The sequence below is a fragment of the Periplaneta americana genome, chromosome 13 (assembly GCF_040183065.1).
Source record: "Periplaneta americana isolate PAMFEO1 chromosome 13, P.americana_PAMFEO1_priV1, whole genome shotgun sequence".
In the NCBI taxonomy this organism is placed as follows: domain Eukaryota; kingdom Metazoa; phylum Arthropoda; class Insecta; order Blattodea; family Blattidae; genus Periplaneta; species Periplaneta americana.
The window spans coordinates 57,656,339-57,676,351 of record NC_091129.1 but is presented as its reverse complement, the minus strand read 5'-3'; the positions used below and the strand labels follow the sequence as shown (position 1 = coordinate 57,676,351).

General features: G+C 37.5%; 1 long non-coding RNA gene across 1 annotated transcript in view; it reads left to right on the top strand.

Annotated features, from left to right (window-relative positions):
• The window catches only part of LOC138711979 (uncharacterized), a 686,293-nt gene extending 666,546 nt beyond the window's left edge, over nt 1-19,747 (top strand). Inside the window, exon 3 of the long non-coding RNA XR_011335561.1 lies at nt 19,644-19,747. This is a non-coding gene — a long non-coding RNA (uncharacterized lncRNA). The remainder of the gene's footprint in view (nt 1-19,643) is intronic.
• Nucleotides 19,748-20,013: the final 266 nt, after the last annotated feature.

Genomic DNA, 20,013 nt, shown 5'->3' with positions numbered 1-20,013 from the left:
AGATATTATTTACTCAAAATTCCAGCCATTTTATTTAAATTAAAAAATTTACACATAATATCCCAAACAAATAATAACTTAACAAAAAAAAGTCGACTTCGGAATACTCAGAACACGAAGATCAACAAAACTGTAAACATTTCAGGGACTTAAGTATAATATATCCTAAGCTAATGTTTATTTTATTTATCATAGGGAAAGACAGGAATTCTATATACCTTTTAAGAACGAATAAAAAATGGATAGTAGCTCTATTGATAAGGAAGCAGCTATATGAAAAGGAAACTTCAGAATAAAATAACAATGTGGATTTGCGAAGAACCGTACAGTTTGGTAAATGCGGATATGAGAATATGTGTAGTATTGATTGAAAATGAGAATGTGGGGGTGTGAAGTGGATTGATCCGACTTAGGATAGAGTCCATTGCAGACTCACGTGTGGGCGATGGCAAACCTGTGTTCCGGGAATCTATACATAAGCATCATATGAGAATGAGTGTGAGAGATATGGATCAAAGGCGGGATTACCTGGACACTAGGGTGAAATTCTTGTATTGATCACCGAATATATTTAGGTATTACGTGCGCATTTGCTTATTTTCATAAAGAAGAATAAGAGCTTTTAGTGTTAAAGTAATTTTTAAAGTGAGTTACGATTTTGTTTCTAATTTTTTTTAACATAACAAAATGGGAAAGACTGAAAAAATATTGTGAAGATGAATGTTCTGTCATTCATAGCCTACAACATGAAATTTACTCTTTCCATACCTTTGTACTCTTATTAAACCACGCTTTTCAAATGGAGATTTTTACACATACTTGTAAAACGTGAAAAACAACGGTTGTCGTGGCCGACGAAATGCAGTTTCTGTGGATTAAATTTGAATAATACTGCAAAATGAAATTTTAAACTATTCGCCAACTGAATTGTCTCCAAGAAATCTATGAAAAGAAGCCGATAGTGAGTGCGAATTACGGAGTGAAAGTATGGATCGGCGAATAGGCGCACTGATTTGATGGATAGGTGAACAGACGTGTAGGTAGCAATGTGAGTGAGCAGTTAGATGAGTAGGTACATACATACATACATACATACGTATGTGTTTTATATATAGGTAGGCTATATTATGTGTAAATAAATCTTTGAACACAAATAGTTTGTGTATTTTCCAATAACACAGAGTTATAAAAAAATTAATTATTCTACGTTTAATGAATCTGTATGACGGCCAAATTAAAAATGTAAAACAACGCTATTTTAAAAAGGATGACAACCCACACCGATGATGGATGACGATTGACATGTTTCATAGAACAGTGTCTGCACGAGTATTCAAACTATTTTTTTTTTCTCCAAATATAGCATTAACATAGAGCTTTAAAAATTTAACTGAAAGTTTCGATCCTATTTTACTATAATTCTTCTTCAGTTGGAATTACAACTACTGTATTTTGGTAAACTTGAATTATTCATTACTGATTTTGTTTCACTGGGATATGTATAATTTTATATCTTCGACTAAATAATCCATGAGTTTTATTATTTTAATCGGCTCCAAAAAAACTCATTTCTAATTTTATCCACTAGTATTAAATACTTATTTCGTAACGTAGTTTAAGAGATGGGATTGTAATATGACAGCGAAACCTGTAGTTTCAGATGAATAGATAAAAGAAGAATCTGAACATTAGAAATTATATTTATTAGATCCATATTTGGAGTGTCATTGAGGGACGGAGTAAGAAATGAAATCATGCCCAAATTTAAACAATTCAGTGCTATCAAAGAAAGTTACATGAACACTAGAAAGAATGCTACCTCGAAAAGTAGGCCTGTATAATTATTATCCCGATGCAAAACGAGAAGGGACACAACAATCGAGGAATGATCTCCAATAACAAGGTATGTGGGTTTTCGGCAGTAAGTAAAAGTAACATTGTTTTCATTAAAAAAGAAAGTCCTCTGCAAATCTACGTTTTTGAATTAGTATTATTGATATTTTATATGTGTAAGATTAATGTATTATTAGTCAAAATCTCGTTATTGAATTTGTTATTTTGATACATTAACAGTAAAGTCCTCCGACTTACCTTGTTATTGCAGTCATACTCGTACTATACAACTTGCCTTGTTATTGCAATCATACAATACAACTTGCCTTGTTTCATATCCATGATAACATTGCAGATTCTTTCCAAGATTACTAAATGTAATATGAGTTAAAATGTAATACAAGAACATAAAATAATTTAAGAGTTGAACTTTATTTTCACAATACAAGTTAAGTATACAATACATGATATAAGAAAATAGAACTTGTGTATTTTCTTGTATATCCCAGTACTTTTATGTTGTGGGGGAAAAATGTGACTTCTCAAAATCAAAATATATCCAAAACAATGGCATCACCTAATGAGCATTATTACAGTATTGTTTCCAAAACATTTTCTTCACATTGATTTTATCACTTTACGAAGGAATATTGTATATCATCAGTCAGTATTCCAGCTCGGATTCATCACATTCAGAATCTAGTGCTTCTGACCTACGTGGTGTGTCTAAAAAGTTCGGTGAATGGTGTCATATCTGAACTGCAACTTGGCGCATGTGCTTGCGCATGCGCATGGTTCTTCAGACACTTGGGGAGAATCGATACACAGCATGCAATGCGTGTGACTGACAGTGTAAACAGACTGCGACCAGTTGAACATAGTCAGTGTGAGAGGAAGTGTCCCAGAGCAATGGAGCAAAGTGTAAACATCAAGTTCTGCTACAAAATGGGGAAGACTGCAAGGGAGACACATGGAATATTGGTGCAGGTGTACGGGAGGGAAGCCGTGAGCAGAAAATGTGTTTACGAATGGTTTAAACGCTTCCATGAAGGAAAGGAAACAATTGAGGATGAGCCACGTTCAGGTCGGTCATCGACAAGCAGAACCCCAGAAATGATCGAGAAAGTGCGACAAATGCTGGCACAAGATCGATTGCGGAGGAATTGGACATTAGCAAGGACACGGTGCACACCATCGTCCGCGATGATTTGGGTAAGCGGAAGATCTGCTCCCGATTTGTGCCGCACAAGCTCACAGACGAGAAGAAAGCAAAACGGATGGAAACTTCTGGTGATTTCATTTCCATGTGTGACCAGGATCCATTACTTCTGAAAACCATCGTCACGGGAGATGAGACCTGGTGCTACCAGTTCGATCCGGAATCAAAACGGCAATCGATGTCATGGTGTTCACCGACTTCCCAGCGACAAAAAAAACAGCCGTCTGCAAAAATCCAAGGTAAAAACACTGTTGATCGCCTTCTTCGACAACAGCAGCATCATCCACAAGGAATTTGTTCCTGCAGGTCAAACCCTTAATGCTGCATTTTACCAGTCCTTTTTGAACCGATTGCTACAGCGTCTCCGGCGGATTCGGCCAGAGTTGCACAGGACTGGAAAATGTATGCTGCTCCATGAGAATGCCCCTGCACACTGTGCGATCCGTGTGCGCCAATTCCTGGCTCAGAAGATGGTAACTGTTCTTGAACACCCTCCGTACTCCCCTGATCGGGCTCCTCCGGACTTCTTCCTGTTTCCCCGCTTGTAGGCGGCCATGAAAGGTGACTGCGATTTGGAAACTATCAGCAAAGGCCTCCTGTGGAATCGATCGCAGAATGGCTGTCACACGATCTTTGATGGTATTCACGTCCGCAAAACGTTCACCTTTCATGGCCGCCTACAAGCGGGGAAACAGGAAGAAGTCCGCAGGAGCCCAATCAGGGGAGTACGGAGGGTGTTCAAGAACAGTTACCATCTTCTGAGCCAGGAATTGGCGCACACGGATCGCACAGTGTGCAGGGGCATTGTCATGGAGCAGCATACATTTTCCAGTCCTGTGCAACTCTGGCCGAATCCGCCGGAGACGCTGTAGCAATCGGTTCAAAACGGACTGGTAAAATGCAGCAATAATGGTTTGACCTGCAGGAACAAATTCCTTGTGGATGATGCCGTTGTTGTCGAAGAAGGCGATCAACAGTGTTTTCATCTTGGATTTTTGCAGACGGCTTTTTTTTTGTCGCTGGGAAGTCGGTGAACACCATGACATCGATTGCCGTTTTGATTCCGGATCGAACTGGTAGCACCAGGTCTCATCTCCCGTGACGATGGTTTTCAGAAGTAATGGATCCTGGTCACACATGGAAATGAAATCACCAGAAGTTTCCATCCGTTTTGCTTTCTGCTCGTCTGTGAGCTTGTGCGGCACGAATCGGGAGCAGATCTTCCGCTTACCCAAATCATCGCGGACGATGGTGTACACCGTGTCCTTGCTAATGTCCAATTCCTCCGCAATCGATCTTGTGCCAGCATTTGTCGCACTTTCTCGATCATTTCTGGGGTTCTGCTTGTCGATTACCGAACTGAACGTGGCTCATCCTCTATTGTTTCCTTCCCTTCACGGAAGCGTTTAAACCATTCGTAAACACATTTTCTGCTCACGGCTTCCCTCCCGTACACCTGCACCAACATTCTATGTGTCTCCGTTGCAGTCTTCCCCATTTTGTAGCAGAACTTGATGTTTGCACTTTGCTCCATTACGCTGTGACACTTCCTCTCACACTGACTACGTTCAACTGGTCGCAGTCTGTTTACACTGTCAGTCACATGCATTGCATGCTGTGTATCGATTCTCCCCCAGTGTCTGAAGAACCATGCGCATGCGCAAGCACATGTGCCAAGTTGCAGTTCAGATATGACACCATTCACCGAACTTTTTAGACACACCACGTATGTGCAGCTTCGAAAAGCTTCTGATAGTACTGTCTGCTCCCTTCTGAACTTCTGCACCGACACTAGAGCCCTCTACTGTCTACGTAATGAAACTTCGACATAGTCGTATCACAGTCTAGTATATAGTCAGGAAGCTCAATACGTAGTAAATATGCATCCATAGATAGTTGCTAACCACTAGGATCGCTAATATCGCCTCATTACAGACAATGCGAAATAGTACCGGCACAGTCTATTGTTCCTAGCAACCTCACAACTCAAGCTTCGTGACTGTATACACTAGACTGTGGTCATATTATAAACTGTGTATAAGCAGTTTCATACTCTCCACCTATGTGATGGAACAGCAAAATAAGTGCATTTGCTTTATATTTCTAAGGATGGCGACTACACTGAGGTATGTGTACATACCTTGTTATTGCAGAGAGTTTTGTTAACTCCTTAGCCCCGGAATGGATCGAGAAACTCAATTCTTGGAATGACAGAAGAATAAGCATTATACACTCTAATGATTTATGAAATTTGTTATCTCTAGTTTCTAGTCCACTTACTCATCTTTCCCGAACTCAAAAGGCTTACAGTATATTGTACGTGTGCAATTCAAGTCCCAATAAAATTTTCGTTAAAGAGCTAAATCTTCTTAGAATACCATTTATCGTACATATCTTATACTTCAGCTCTTAAAATTATTGTATTATCAAAACATTCGAAAATGCCAACGAAGCCTATTATCTGCCTATTTACTGTTGTTTATGGCGTAGTAAATACTTCATTGCATTGTCGTAGAGTTTTTCGACAAAATGTTTTAAAAGAGTCTTAAAACTGTGCTCCGCGGATGTGTAAAGTTGACAAATATAAATTATTTATAAGTATTAATGTATTTCTTGACTATTACACTCTTACTACGTCATACTACTTTTGACCAATAAAACGGTACGAAAGGACGTATTTCAACCAATCATGGCTGCTTATCGCACAATTTTATCGCGTCCCTAGCATTTGTTTAATTTTATCGCGTCCCTAGCATTTGTTTTTTTGTTTGCCAACATTTGAAACTGCGCTGGTCTGGACGTCAATATATAATTACAAACCACTCCAGTCGATGCACAGGAGTTTCAAATATGACTCGCATTGGCATTCAAAAACAAGAATTAATAAAAATCACTGATCATGCCTATGCATCTTCTGAAATCCGATTTACAAATAAATTAAGAGCACCATTCGGAAATCCTGAATAAGTTGAATACACCATGTAGGCCTAAATCAACGAGTTCTACTTCTATTATGCACACGTCCAATATAACATCAATTGAACCACCAACCACATTCAAATTTGAAAATTGTACATTCAATAATTATTCCTTTTAAAATTATTCATTCGGAAATTCTGAATAAGTGGAATACACCATGTAGGCCTAAATCAACGAGTTCCACTTCTATTACGCACACGTCCAATATAACATCAATTGAACCACCAACCACATTCAAATTTGAAAATTGTACATTCAATAACTATTCCTTTTAAAATTATTCATATTTATTTTTTATGGCATCGTCGTTAATTAAAACTTTTCTAACACTTGTGTATATTAGTTAGGTTATGTTATAGCTTCTGCTCTGAGAGGATAAAAAGAACTTCTGCTATATGATATTATGGATAGTCACGTATCAGAGATTGTTTAATATTAAGATTTATTGAATAGTAATCATTACAGTGTCTGTATAAAGACACTACTGCCATCTAGCATGCATCTAGCGTAATATTTGTAATGTTGAGATGGTACAATAATACATTTGAAGACAGTTGTATTTTCGTAAGTCAATTAATATTTTATTGTATTGGAGTACTTCGTTACTTCTTATCTTTATATACTTTCTTCTAATCGTGTACTAGTCAATTAAATCCACTCAAGTTTTGATTTTCTCTAGATAAATCAAAACGTCTAGTGAGATTACTGTTGACTATTACACTCTTACTACGTCATACTATTTTTGACCAATAAAACGGTACGAAAGGACGTATTTCAACCAATCATGGCTGCTTACCGCACAATTTTATCGCGTCCCTAGCATTTGTTTAATTTTATCGCGTCCCTAGCATTTGTTTAATTTTATCGCGTCCCTAGCATTTGTTTCTTTGTTTGCCAACATTTGAAACTGCGCTGGTCTGGACGTCAATATATAATTACAAACCACTCCAGTCGATGCACAGGAGTTTCAAATATGACTCGCATTGGCATTCAAGAACAAGAATTAATAAAAATCACTGATCATGCCTATGCATCTTCTGAAATCCGATTTACAAATAAATTAAGAGCACCATTCGGAAATCCTGAATAAGTTGAATACACCATGTAGGCCTAAATCAACGAGTTCCACTTCTATTACGCACACGTCCAATATAACATCAATTGAACCACCAACCACATTCAAATTTGAAAATTGTACATTCAATAATTATTCCTTTTAAAATTATTCATTCGGAAATCCTGAATAAGTTGAATACACCAAGTAGGCCTAAATCAACGAGTTCCACTTCTATTACGCACACGTCCAATATAACATCAATTGAACCACTAACCACATTCAAATTTGAAAATTGTGCATTCAATAATTATTCCTTTTAAAATTATTAATGTTTATTTTTTATGTCATCGTCGTTAATTAAAACTTTTCTAACACTTGTGTACAGTATATTAGTTAGGTTATGTTATAGCTTCTGCTATATGATATTATGGATAGTCACGTATCAGAGATTGTTTAATATTAAGATTTATTGAAAATCATCTGTCAAGTGACGTTGATTACTGGGATTCGGATAATTGAAGTTTTAATAATAAAAATGAAACTGAATCAACAAAGCCTTCTTGACTAGTAACATTGCCATCGTGTATACGTGTAGATCGAGAACTTGACGAGAAGGCATTGCTCACTGCTGCCATCTAGCATGCATCTAGCGTAATATTTGTAATGCTGAGATGGTACAATAATACATTTGAAGACAGTTGTATTTTCGTAAGTCAATAAATATTTTATTGTATTGGAGTACTTCGTTACTTCTAATCTTTATATACTTTCTTCTAATCGTGTAATAGTCAATTAAATCCCACTCGAGTTTTGATTTTCTCTAGATAAATCAAAACGTCTAGTGAGATTACTGTTGATAAAACCAGTAATAAATGTTTCCTGATTCCTTGGCAGTACAGGGTTTATATTTCAATATTTCTAGCGTTATTATTATTATTATTATTATTATTATTATTATTATTATTATTATTATTATTATTATTATTATTATATGTAAGAGTGAAAATAATACTAGAAAATTATCTATATTAGAGCGTTGGTTCACTTGAACATGTGCGCTTTAAGTTGCATGCACTAATGCACATAAAAGTAGAAGTAATCTTCAGATTGAAGTGGATTTCTGTAGCATACAATTTCACCAAACAAAATCAATTGCTCTCGAAATGAATTAGACAGACGGACAAAGAACCCCTGCTCTCAACGTTGTTCAGAAGTCTCGTAATTAATGCGGATTCATCTGGAGTATCCTCACCAGTGAGAGCGAAATGCCGATATATCGAAATATCGACACTCTCAAAATTAGTCTGCACAGTGTCATATAGCACTGGTATCCGACATACCACCAGCGATTCCTCGAACTGCATTCATTGACATGGTTTCCCAGATTGAGTTTTGTTAATAAATTCTTTGGAGTGCGTACCATTCGGTGAACAGTTAGTGTGTCAGATTTCCATGCTGGAGATCGAATTCAAATCCAGGTGAATTCGAGCGGAGTTTGTGTTAGAAAAATATGATGTTAGTTGCTCCCATTCCCTTCCCTTCTATTCTTCTTGTCATCTGAAATGCGTGGGTTTGTCATGTACACTTTATGTTTCAATGAACGTCGAAGATGAAAATCGAGTAATCTAGAAAGCCACAGATGAACTCTATGACTGTCCTGGTACACTTAATTTTGTTCTGGAAAATGTTCGCTGAATGAGTTGTGGCGGAATCCTATTGAAACAATGCATAATTTCGTTTCATCTCGATCAACTCTTCAAGAAAGGGGTATAAAATCATATGCACATATCTATCGGCATTGTTTCTTGAAAAAAAAATGGTCCTCATTTACTTTACCGCTTAAGGCACAATATAGGCTACTGTACATAAACTTTCTCGTCATGTAGGGGAACCTCCTGAATAATGTCTGCTTCTTTCAGTGGACCAATAGCGATAATTTTATGAATTCATGTAGCAGTGGAGACGGAACCAAGCTTTGCCCCAGAAGGATCTGTTTCTCCATCATGCATGTTATTCAGTGCCCATTCGCAAAATGTACGCTTTTTTCCAAAATCACCCGACTGTAGATCATGATACACACTAATTTTGTATGTTTTAATTTTCAGTTACTTTGTAGCTCTATGTGCGGAAGAAAGAGAAATTCCCGATTGTTGGCAAGCCGCCTAATAGATTTTAGGAGAATTTTTCAAGCTGTAGTGACTGCCATCCAACGTTTCTTTCATCAAAGCCCTTTCTTCCTTTCTGCACTTTTTCCAGTCCACCAAAAATTTACGTACTAATTTACACATTGTTTAAAGAGCTGGCACCTTTAAACCAGGAAATCGTTTGAAAATAGTTTTTGAACTTAGAGGGAACTTTACACGTACGTAGGAATCATACATGAACACATGATATTCTAATAAAAATTTTAACCCAGCCATATTGGTCACATTAATGTTGAATAGTCGTTTGGTGTCTTTATTTGAAGTTCATTTCATGACAAGTTACTCAGACCGAGCGAGTTGGCACAATGGAAAAACATTAGGCAGTCTTCAAATCCCGCAGTTGGCCAATATAATCGGGGTCTTTATTGCTTTCCTCGACCGTAAATAACAGAGAAGCTAGTTATCGGTACTTAAAAAGGTAAATTCCACATTACTTCAGAGAAATTTATACTAATGAGGGATATCTGCATCCATAGGTGTAAGCCATGGACCATAAATGGGAAAAAAATTTAAACTCATTTTATCAACAATGTGCCATTCTTATCAGAAGTCACGATATGATCTCGTAGTTAAAGCGACTGTACCTATATAAATAAAAGATAATAAAATAATAATAATAATAATAATAATAATAATAATAATAATAATAATAATAATAATACTGGAGAATGATTCTTCAGAGAGACGACGGAATTGCATTTTCCCCTTAACTGATTCTTTAGGGAAATGCAGGAATTATTTACCCCTTAACACGGAACCATGGTTCTTCAGAGAAACGCCGGAATTTTGTTTTGCTCTCAACATCGGAGCTCGGTTGTTTAGAGAGATGTCGGAATTTTATTTTTCCTTAACATCCCAACTCTGTTCTTCAGAGATATGATGCATTGTATTCCTTCTTAATATTGGTGCCGAGATGTTCAGAGAGTTGTTGTATGCTACTGTATTTTCTCTTAACGGAGTCTGATCCTATAGAGAGGTGTCGCAAGTGTATTTATTCTATCATAGCCCGGTTCTTTGTAGAGACGTTGAAATTATATTCTTATAACAACGGATTAGTGGGACACTGTAACTCTTTTATAATATCGGGTACCAGTTCTTAGTACGGACGATGTAATGGAAATACTTCAACATCCGGGTTCGTGTCTTTAGTGAGGCGTTATTACTTAATGACTTTGGACATACGAGTCCGGATCTTTGGTGAGATGCCGGAATTGTATTTTCTCTACAGTCTGTGCATTTAGTACCTATTAACCTCTGTCAAATTGAAGAACCTGGACAGGTATGATGGTTTATTATGTTCCTTAAGCTGTGTCGTTGTGCTGGATAGCTAGAGTGTGTACTTCCTCAGACAACAGTGATAATAATAGTGGTGAATTGTTGACACGATGTCAGGGCTAATGGCAGTACTTCAAGAAAATCTTTTCTAAAACTGTCATTATTGAGAAACTCCGTTCGACCAGAGAACTGGTCATTGGTAAGGAACTCAGAATAATAACTCAGTGAGTGTTGCGCCTATGCCAGTCTCATTCTATAGAACTCATTACGACTTTTCATCAACACACTAGTGTTAATTGATGTTTTGGATTTGTGCATATCATTTAATCTATAAGTTAAAATAATTGTGAAATCTCTTGACCTTTTACTCAAATTAAAATATCTCGAGATCTAATTGGGCTTAAAACTCTCGGGACGTTACGCATTATCGATTGAGTCCAAATTTACTTGATTCGGTCAATTTGAAGCAAAGTTATAGTGGAGCATGAATTTTTTCTGCGATGTTTCACCATAACTTTGGTCCAAACTAACCAAATCAAGTAAATTTTGGCTCAATCGATAATGCGTAATGCCCCGAGTGTTATAAGCACATGTAAAGTATCGCAACTTCTTTAAGGCTCGAGATATTTCAGTTTAAGTAAAATGTGAAGAGATTATGCCAATTACTTTTATATAAAAATACTAAAACTGAATTAATGGGTTGTCTTTTGTTTTTATGCATTGTTGTGGAGAAGGATTTGGATGATTATAGAAGGTGGGCCTATTGAGTGCTAAAATTATAAAGAAAGAAAATGTGTTACTTTTTTAATTTTGTGTTTGGTGTGACTGTGTTAACACTGAGAATTCTTTAAAATTAAGTGGGATTTTGTGCAAGTTTGTCATTTTACTTATAACTCGATTCAACTACAATTGCCGATGACGTGAGAGATGCTTATGTATGTTTATGTGTGCTCCTATTGGCCGATCTCAGATACGGGACAGGAAATATTGTAGGCCTATGCTTCGGTTCTATGATAAATGGAACACTGCACTGAATTAACTCCACTCGTGAGGAAGAATAAAAAACATTCATTCACATTTTTACTCTATAGTAATCGTATCGAACGACTTGCACTCCTTCCTCGGAGATAGTTACCTCGTCAGCTGTGTCCGTCGAGCTATTGGTGACGTCAGATATCTTAATGTGAGTTGAATTTCGCGCGTTTTCATACGTTTTACGATACAAGCCTTCATTCTCCGAATCGTTGCTATCAACACTTATATTTATTATTACACTTGCAACAACGTGTTTAATTATACCAGCTCTTCGCCAGAATTCATTTCTTATTTCACGTACTTTATCGCAGGTCTTCTTTCCGTCTTCCTTTTTAATGCTCCTTACAGTATTGCACGCCATTTTTTAGCACTCGGAGATTAACACTGCCAACATTATCTGCTCCTTCAATAAGACTCATTTCACTCCCGCATGTCAGCCTTAGACATAAAAAATGACCGATCATGAATGTTAAAGCTGCTGCTTTCTTATAGTCATTCACTACATTTTCCACTGTCCTTACACTCTTCCCTACAGCTGCAGCCGCTCTTTCCATTGCTCTTTACAATGGAATTACTAATATAATTTCCTTTTCTTGCGTGCAGATTGCACTGCATTATTTATTATTTTCCACCTGAACGGACACTTGGACAACGGAGCGGTAGTTTGTGGTTGGGAATTTCCATGTACTTCACTTCAAATAAAATTCAAACTGTGATAATGTACTCACTGTGCTACTCTACATACTGCACCGACTGTCCTCGAAGATTCAGAGCGATAACGGTCGCTCGCCTTCGACTTATAATTTGGAATATGTATGATAATTGTTTAGATCAGAGCATTACTGGCGTAAATTTTGGTCAAAGAATATTACTTCCTCGCGTTGACATAACGCCATCAGATTCACATTTATCATTTCTGTTCAAATGAAGGCCAATTTCCAATACATTTGGCTTTTTGTGTAAGGATTAAGAAACTCAAGGCCACAATTTAAATGAGGTAGGCAGTTATTTACCAGAACCTATATTCAATAATGAACAGCTTTATATTGCACTATCCCGAACAAAGTCTTGAAAGATTTGAAGGTTGAATAAAATAGAATCGAAGGGCAGGCACGCAGAAAATGTCATATGGAAAGAAGCTACATAAGTTTTATGCAAATGAATGCTACGAAGCAGCCCAGGTTATCTAGTAAGAAATGATTTCTATAATGTAAAGAACACAAACACTTTCCAGTTACCTGCTAAATTTTATAGTAAAAAAACATCGAAAGTTGAAGCGAACTCTCTATAGCGTCTCCTAATTGACAATTCTGGTTGCCATAGAGACATAAAAAAACATAATATTATCTCTACTAGAACAGAATAAAACGAATGAAATAGTGAAGTACACGCCGCTCCGTGTAATGTTAATTAACGCATGAATGGGAGCTATTAGAGCTTACCTTTCCTCTTTTGTTTCCAACTATTTTTGATATTTCAAAAATAACGTCATTCCAAACACATTCCGGCGGTAATCTAGAGCATTAACGCTCGGAGGCGTGCATACCAAAGGTTTCAAAGCGTCGACACAAGTAAGCCTGGGCATTAGCAGCGCTCTTAACAATTGCTGCAAGTTTGTTTAATAATTTCCCCTGGGAAGGTAATCTGCGGCTCTGTCTTACAACAGTACAGCGGCATTCGATTCCCGATGGAGGCTCTGAGTTCTATTCAGATACTAAAATAGCCGGAGCGTAAAATAGTTCGCTTGCATCCGGGTTCGTAACACACATCGGAGGGTGGTACTAATGCACAGGGAGTATTTTCTGCATGTTTTCCGAGATTAATCGGCAGTTGAACATTGCATCACTTCTACTTGTGTACTCTGCTTCCATTCTTTCATCCGAGAATGCCATAGCCAGTTGCTATTTATCCTTCCTCCGATTTTATATGAAGTTTACCATCTCTCAAACATAAAAAATGGTTTCACGGACAAAGATTACAGAATAGAGTATTTATTCTACTCATTTACCATATCTAGTATTATGGAGACAGTTGAAAGTAAAGACAATACACTAGGAACTATTCTTGTATGTTCTCTCTTGATTATTTCGATTGTAACACAGAGTAATAATAAAACTACGAGTACGGTATTGATAAAGTCATGCAAGAACAATGAAATACATGATATGGCAAATATGATATTGCACGGATTACCTTCCCGAAGGGAAAACAAGAATATGACAACCAGTTAAACATAAACTGTATATTATATAGGCCTATTTTAAATAATTGTAGGAATTTAAGGATTGTAAAATAAGTTTCAAAATATATAGAAAGGTCATAAATTTTTTTAGACGGCTGAAAAACTGAATAGGAATTTTTAAGCTTACTTCTTACAGTAACACATTCTGCAGATCAGAGGTGGGAGGGGTTATTTATTCCCTATTGAGATTCAATATGTGCCTTTCTCTCATGTTTGTCCTGTTGTCTCAAGCGGTGGTTTTGCAGAAATATTTAGCATGTAACTAGAAAGTTCGCTCCTTGAGTTTTTGGCTTGTAATTCCTACGTGAACGAATAAGGCAAATAGTTCAATTTTAAGTTAGCTAATACAGGGTTTTTAATATAATATATGGCTGCCGTAGCACGGGATCTGGCAAGGTTACATACTTTCTCCCTTACTTTTTAACCTGTTTATTGACGATATAACGTAGATTATGTTACGAGAGGACATTGACGCCTCCGTCATAGAGGACGTGAGTATTTCAGTATTGTTATACGCTGACGATTTGACTCTGGGCTCTAGAAGCATTAAAGGATTACAGAAAAGACTTGCAAGCTTCAAATATACTCTAGGGACTGGGGATTGAAGGTAAATACTGAAAAGACAGAGACTAAAACCTTTGCGAACGGATGTGTTTACAGTAAAACGGAGGCTTGGACATACGAAGGTCGAGCACTGAACAACGTGAAAAGTTTTGTTTACTTAGGGGTAACAACGACGATGAACGGACAATGTAATAAACATATAGACACTACAAAACACTGAAAAAAGCGATGGAAACGCTGAAATACGTAACAAAATCCCAGAAGTATCTCTAAATTTATTAGATAAAATATATAACGCGGTAGTTAGGTCTGCAATTACGTAGGGGCAGAAATTTGGGGCTGGAGATGAACGGAAAAACTTAATCAGGTACAAAGCGACTTTAAAAAAAAAAGATGGCGGGAGTTGGGAGGCGAACGGCTAACAGTAGAATCCTAAGAGAATTCGGGGGCCATAGAGGCTCAACAGAATGCAAGGTAAAGGTTTAAAATGCTACCTGAGGATTGTACATGGAGGTCATAGTGGAAAAATAATATTCTTCCACAATGATGGAGATCAGTCTCTTATTAGAGCGGTCTTTTATAGGAAGCAATTGGAGAGGAAAGATCAAGTAACCTGGTCAGGTAGATTATGCAAAGGGTTGTAGGAAATAGGCATGGGATTTATAATCGGGGAAGGTTGCAGGAACAAACGAAATGTTTGGCGGAAAGTCGAGAACCGCCTGAAGGATATAGGCAGGGAAATAACAGAAGGGGAATGTAGGGGTAAGGTTGCTCTGGAGATCCAATCGATGATCAAAAGAAATTTGGCAATCGAGTTATACCTCTATAGAGGACGCAAAGAGGGCAGGCTAGGAATAATCTGGTTTCGTCTAGGAGCTTGGAGGGCACTTAAAATCGTCAACGAAGATGGGACGAGAATATATCCTCTTTGCGGTAGAGGCGAGACATCACATATTTTGTCGGAGTGTGAAGCCACAGAAACTCTGAGGAAACGATTCCTGCCGGAGTCCTTCATTACATCTAGCAGGAGGCACTTAGCAACATATGATATAATATTAAATAACGCTAAATTCTTTTAGAGTGTGGGAAAATTTATGGCAAAAGTTCGACAGCTGAGGGTAGAACTGGCCGAGCAAAAAAGTGGAAGAGTTATTTATTACTGTTGCACTGAGTAAGTTGGTATTGACACTGAACGCAATTAAGGTAATTATGGGATATGTTCTTTTGTATTTATTGTGTTTCTTCTATTTGTTTTTTTTTATTACGTGTGTTTTTATATCTTGCATTTATATTTATTATTTTAATTTTGTTTCTGAAATTTTGATAATTGAATTGTTTATATATGCGTGTGTCACTGTTTTTATTTCATTCATATCTTACATTTCTTTATTTTTTATTATTTTAATTGTTTTATTGGAACGTGGTATGAAATTTGATTAGTTGTAATTGTAATAATGACAATTATGGTAATGATAATTGATTATTACAGTAATAATTATTATTATTGTTTTATTATTTTATCGGTAGTATTCTTTTTGTTTTCCTTGAAGATTCAAACTATGCATAGTTATAGGTAGCATGAATGGTCGTACAGGCTCGTCCGAAGGAACTTGTGTACATTTATTTGTATCTTTTATGTATAAATAAATTCATTTCATTCAGTCATTGATTCATTCATTCATTCACTCATTCATTCAGTAAAATGCCGCCTACAACGACGGAAGTAGGAATGGATTATAAAACCTGCCATACAGTAGATTTGAATGTATCGTTCTTCTGCTCGTATAGAAACTTGATATTGCCAAAATATGTTATTCACTCGTCTATGCTCATCAACTGAAATTCTTCTTTCAAGCTTAATATTAGCCTGGAGTTCCTCTAATGTATGCGGATTCGTGCGAAAGATTTTATCTTTCCTCCGTTTAAAATTGTTCCTGTTCGGGAATGTTTTTTCTTTTCAATACCGAACCTTGGTTTCATATTTCATCAGTCATCACTAGTCTTTGTAGCCTATAGCATTTCATGAAGGGGGCAGTGCATTAGGATAAGTTTCAATAAGCTCTCTTATAGCAGAACGTGCAGAACTGATTTTAAAGTAACTTTTACAAAGAAAGACACGAACAATTTTAACGGAGGAAAGACAAAGTTTTCGCACGAATCCGCATACATTTGAGGAACTCCAGTAAGACAGCTAACACAGTATATATATATATATATATATATATATATAATGTAAATAATTTACAGACTAAGTCAATTTTATGTATTGTTATACATCATACATTATTAAGGAGCACATTTGTTGTCCAATTCAACGTCGACTTAAACCAATAAATATTACTCCTGTACCTTTTTGCGGTCCGAGGCACGTAAAACTACCGTGTATGTCATAATAGTTGTTAAGAGTCTACAGATGAGGGCAATTTTTTGGTGATTTGCTAGGTTGCAGTGTTTGGAATCCTTAAAAAGGTACGGTTGATCTTTAGGCTTTCCCCATAATTTTACTTTCCTTCAAGTTTTGTACTTGTACCAATGTTTCTAACACGTAAGTCGTAAATAATGGATATGTTATTGTCTCTTCGAAAATTGCATGTGATTTTGAACACTTACTGAAAAAACAACCTCATAATTTCGAATTTCTTTCATGAGTAACTTTCTAAAACCACAGAACATTGGTATTAAATTAAACCAATCCAAACTGAACTAGAGTACGCCATGATAACCCACCGCTCAGCACTGCATGCCTGCATGCGTCGGCAGCCCAGCCTATCCAAGACCCACGTTGCCTGACGCGGCCGCTTCCTAGTCCATAGTATTGGGCTCCGTAGCCCACCGCACTGCTCAGCACTGCACTGACATCAGTTATATTCTACCGATTTTCTGCTTGCGCGTATTGGTTATGCTTTCGCTTGACGTGTGGCCAGTGGATCAGAGATCAACTAAACGTACCTATCTTCGTGTTTTATTTCCTGTAGCCTTCACTGATTCACGTCTACTGTAATATCCATTGGAAACCCCTACGGTGGCTGAGTAGTCAGATCTTCAGCCTGTCGCGCAGGCTGTCTGGGTTCGAGTCCCGGTTAGGCTTAGGGTTTTTCATTGAAAAATCATGCTTTTGGCGGAAACGTCGCAGTTGGGGTTTTTCTCGGGATTATCCAGTTTTACCATACTGTATTTCTACATTCCGTCAACATTTCTCCATTCCGTCATAATTCCTTAGCCGATTGGCGACGTACGGAGGGGACTGGCCTAGGGAGGAGTGAGGTTGTCCGTTCTAAATCTGGGTTACGCAGCTAACCTTAATTTTGTTAGCTTGGGATCGATTAAGTTTAGTTTCTTATTATTATTATTATTATTATTATTATTATTATTATTATTATTATTATTATTATTATATTGGGTTATTTTACGACGCTGTATCAACATCTAGGTTATGATATGAAGTTGATAATGCCGGTGAAATGAGTCCGGGGTCCAGCACCGAAAGTTACCCAGCATTTGCTCTTATTGGGTTGAGGGAAAACCCCGGAAAAAACCTCAACCAGGTAACTTGCCCCGACCGGGATTCGAACCCGGGCCACCTGGTTTCGCAGCCAGACGCGCTGACCGTTACTCCACAGGTGTGGACTTTTAGTTTCTTGTTGGATAGTAATTTATTATCAGAATATTAGTATAGTCAGCCGGTGTGAGTTTGAAAATGAGCTTAGCTTGAGGGTTAGAGCAGTATATCTTGAAAGTTCGCAGTGTTGTGTCATAGTGCCCCCTCCCGAAAGTTCATTCCATTCCATTTCAGTATTCATTGGAAATGTGACAACATTTAAATCAAATTTGGACACTATTTGAGCTCTCCAATAATATTATCTGTTAAATAACTTTTATTTCCAGAAAGTGTAAAAAATGAAGTCGACATTTTGCGCCGTGTGTCGGGACACTGTTCTCAAATGGGGGATGGCACTCACTTTTCCATATATACTATAGCACCAAATTTTCAACGTCTGTGCGAAAACCAGGAACCTTCGCCATCAACTGTACCAAATGACCCCAAATCCCATGCACACATAGGCACACGTTTCTCGGTTATCAACTCCTGCGTCCGTATAAGTACACGTTTCCCATACGATTTGCAACGCATGGATGACGGGAAATATATGAGGTACCATTGCATGAGTATACAGTTCCCCGCATACCGGACAACATATAAAATTGAATTATATTTCACTGTTACCGAACACAGATCTAAAAACCGCCCCAATGGTACTTTTTAAATTTCCATCCAACTCTGTTGTTTTAAACTCTCTAACAGCGATTTTCTGCTTCACTACTTTTTCTCTAGCGACTGTATTTTAGCAAGTAGGCTTTTACGATCGGTGTCTGTGACGGTTGGGACTGAGATGCCGTGGTCTACGTAGACCACGGTATCTCAGCCCGGAAAGCCTTCATCACAGAGACAGTACTGTCTTTGCGACGTTCCATTATTTGGACTCATCTTGAAAAAAAGAAATCAAAAACTAAAACAAAACGTTTGAAACAGTAGCTGATCGTTGATCAAACCACACACGGAAGCATAAGTCCGCGCAAACTCCGTTAATAAGTAGGCTTAACTGATAGAAGAGGAGGCTTGGGCTCGACGCCTTAATACCAGCCCACCGCACAAAACCATTCGCAAATGGCCCGGCCCGTGCAGTGACGTCACGGGCTTGTTCTGTGCGATACTGTGAAGCCCGTGCGGAAGCAGCCCATGGGTTGGGCCGTTATGCATGTCTATAAATTGAACCTGGAGAGATATACTTCATTGTTTAAGTATTTCACCCAAACACGTTTTAAATGCCAGTCTTGGTGCACAGAATGGGAAAAACATAGCTTCAACACCAACGTGAAACATATGTTCGTGTGTATTCCACTTATCGGTTGGACGTTTGTCGGCTGGGAGTGTCATGTTCCTTGCTGTCTTAGAGACCCACATCTCAGGAGTTCCACCGTTTTGTTCTGGATTATTTCAAGTGGTTTCGTTACTCTAAACATATAATGAAGAAGTTCCATTCAGTATATTTTACTTATTTATGAATCTTGTTAGGTGAAGTCGAACTAAGAAAATCAGTCTCAAACTAGATACGATCTAAATGCCTACCAAGGTTCGTATAAAGGTTTACGAAAATTTCTAACGCTGTATAGGACGTGTATTTGAAATCCACCATAGATGTTTATTCGTTAGAAATGTAATCTTTCTTGTCGTAGATGGACGTTCTGGATCGTGCCGATCTTACGTCACTGGAGTACCAACGTGTGTTTGCCTGGTGATAGGCCGAGAACAAGGCTCAACCAACCCTGCATGACGAGAACACAGGTCAGTGATAAAAAATGAATACATGTTTTATATATTTTCTCCATAAGTAACTGTAAGAATTTCTGATTATAAAGAAAACATTTTTTTATGGTTCTTTACTTCTCTCACTGTAGGCCTACTATTTTTGGAACAAAAAATGACTTGGATTCCAACACATCCTCAAACTGATCTTCTTTCTGACACCTAAAGTGGAGAAATAAGAAGCCACTTACTTCCGATTTCCTCTTAAGGTAGAAACAACAGAATATCCAATCAGAGCAT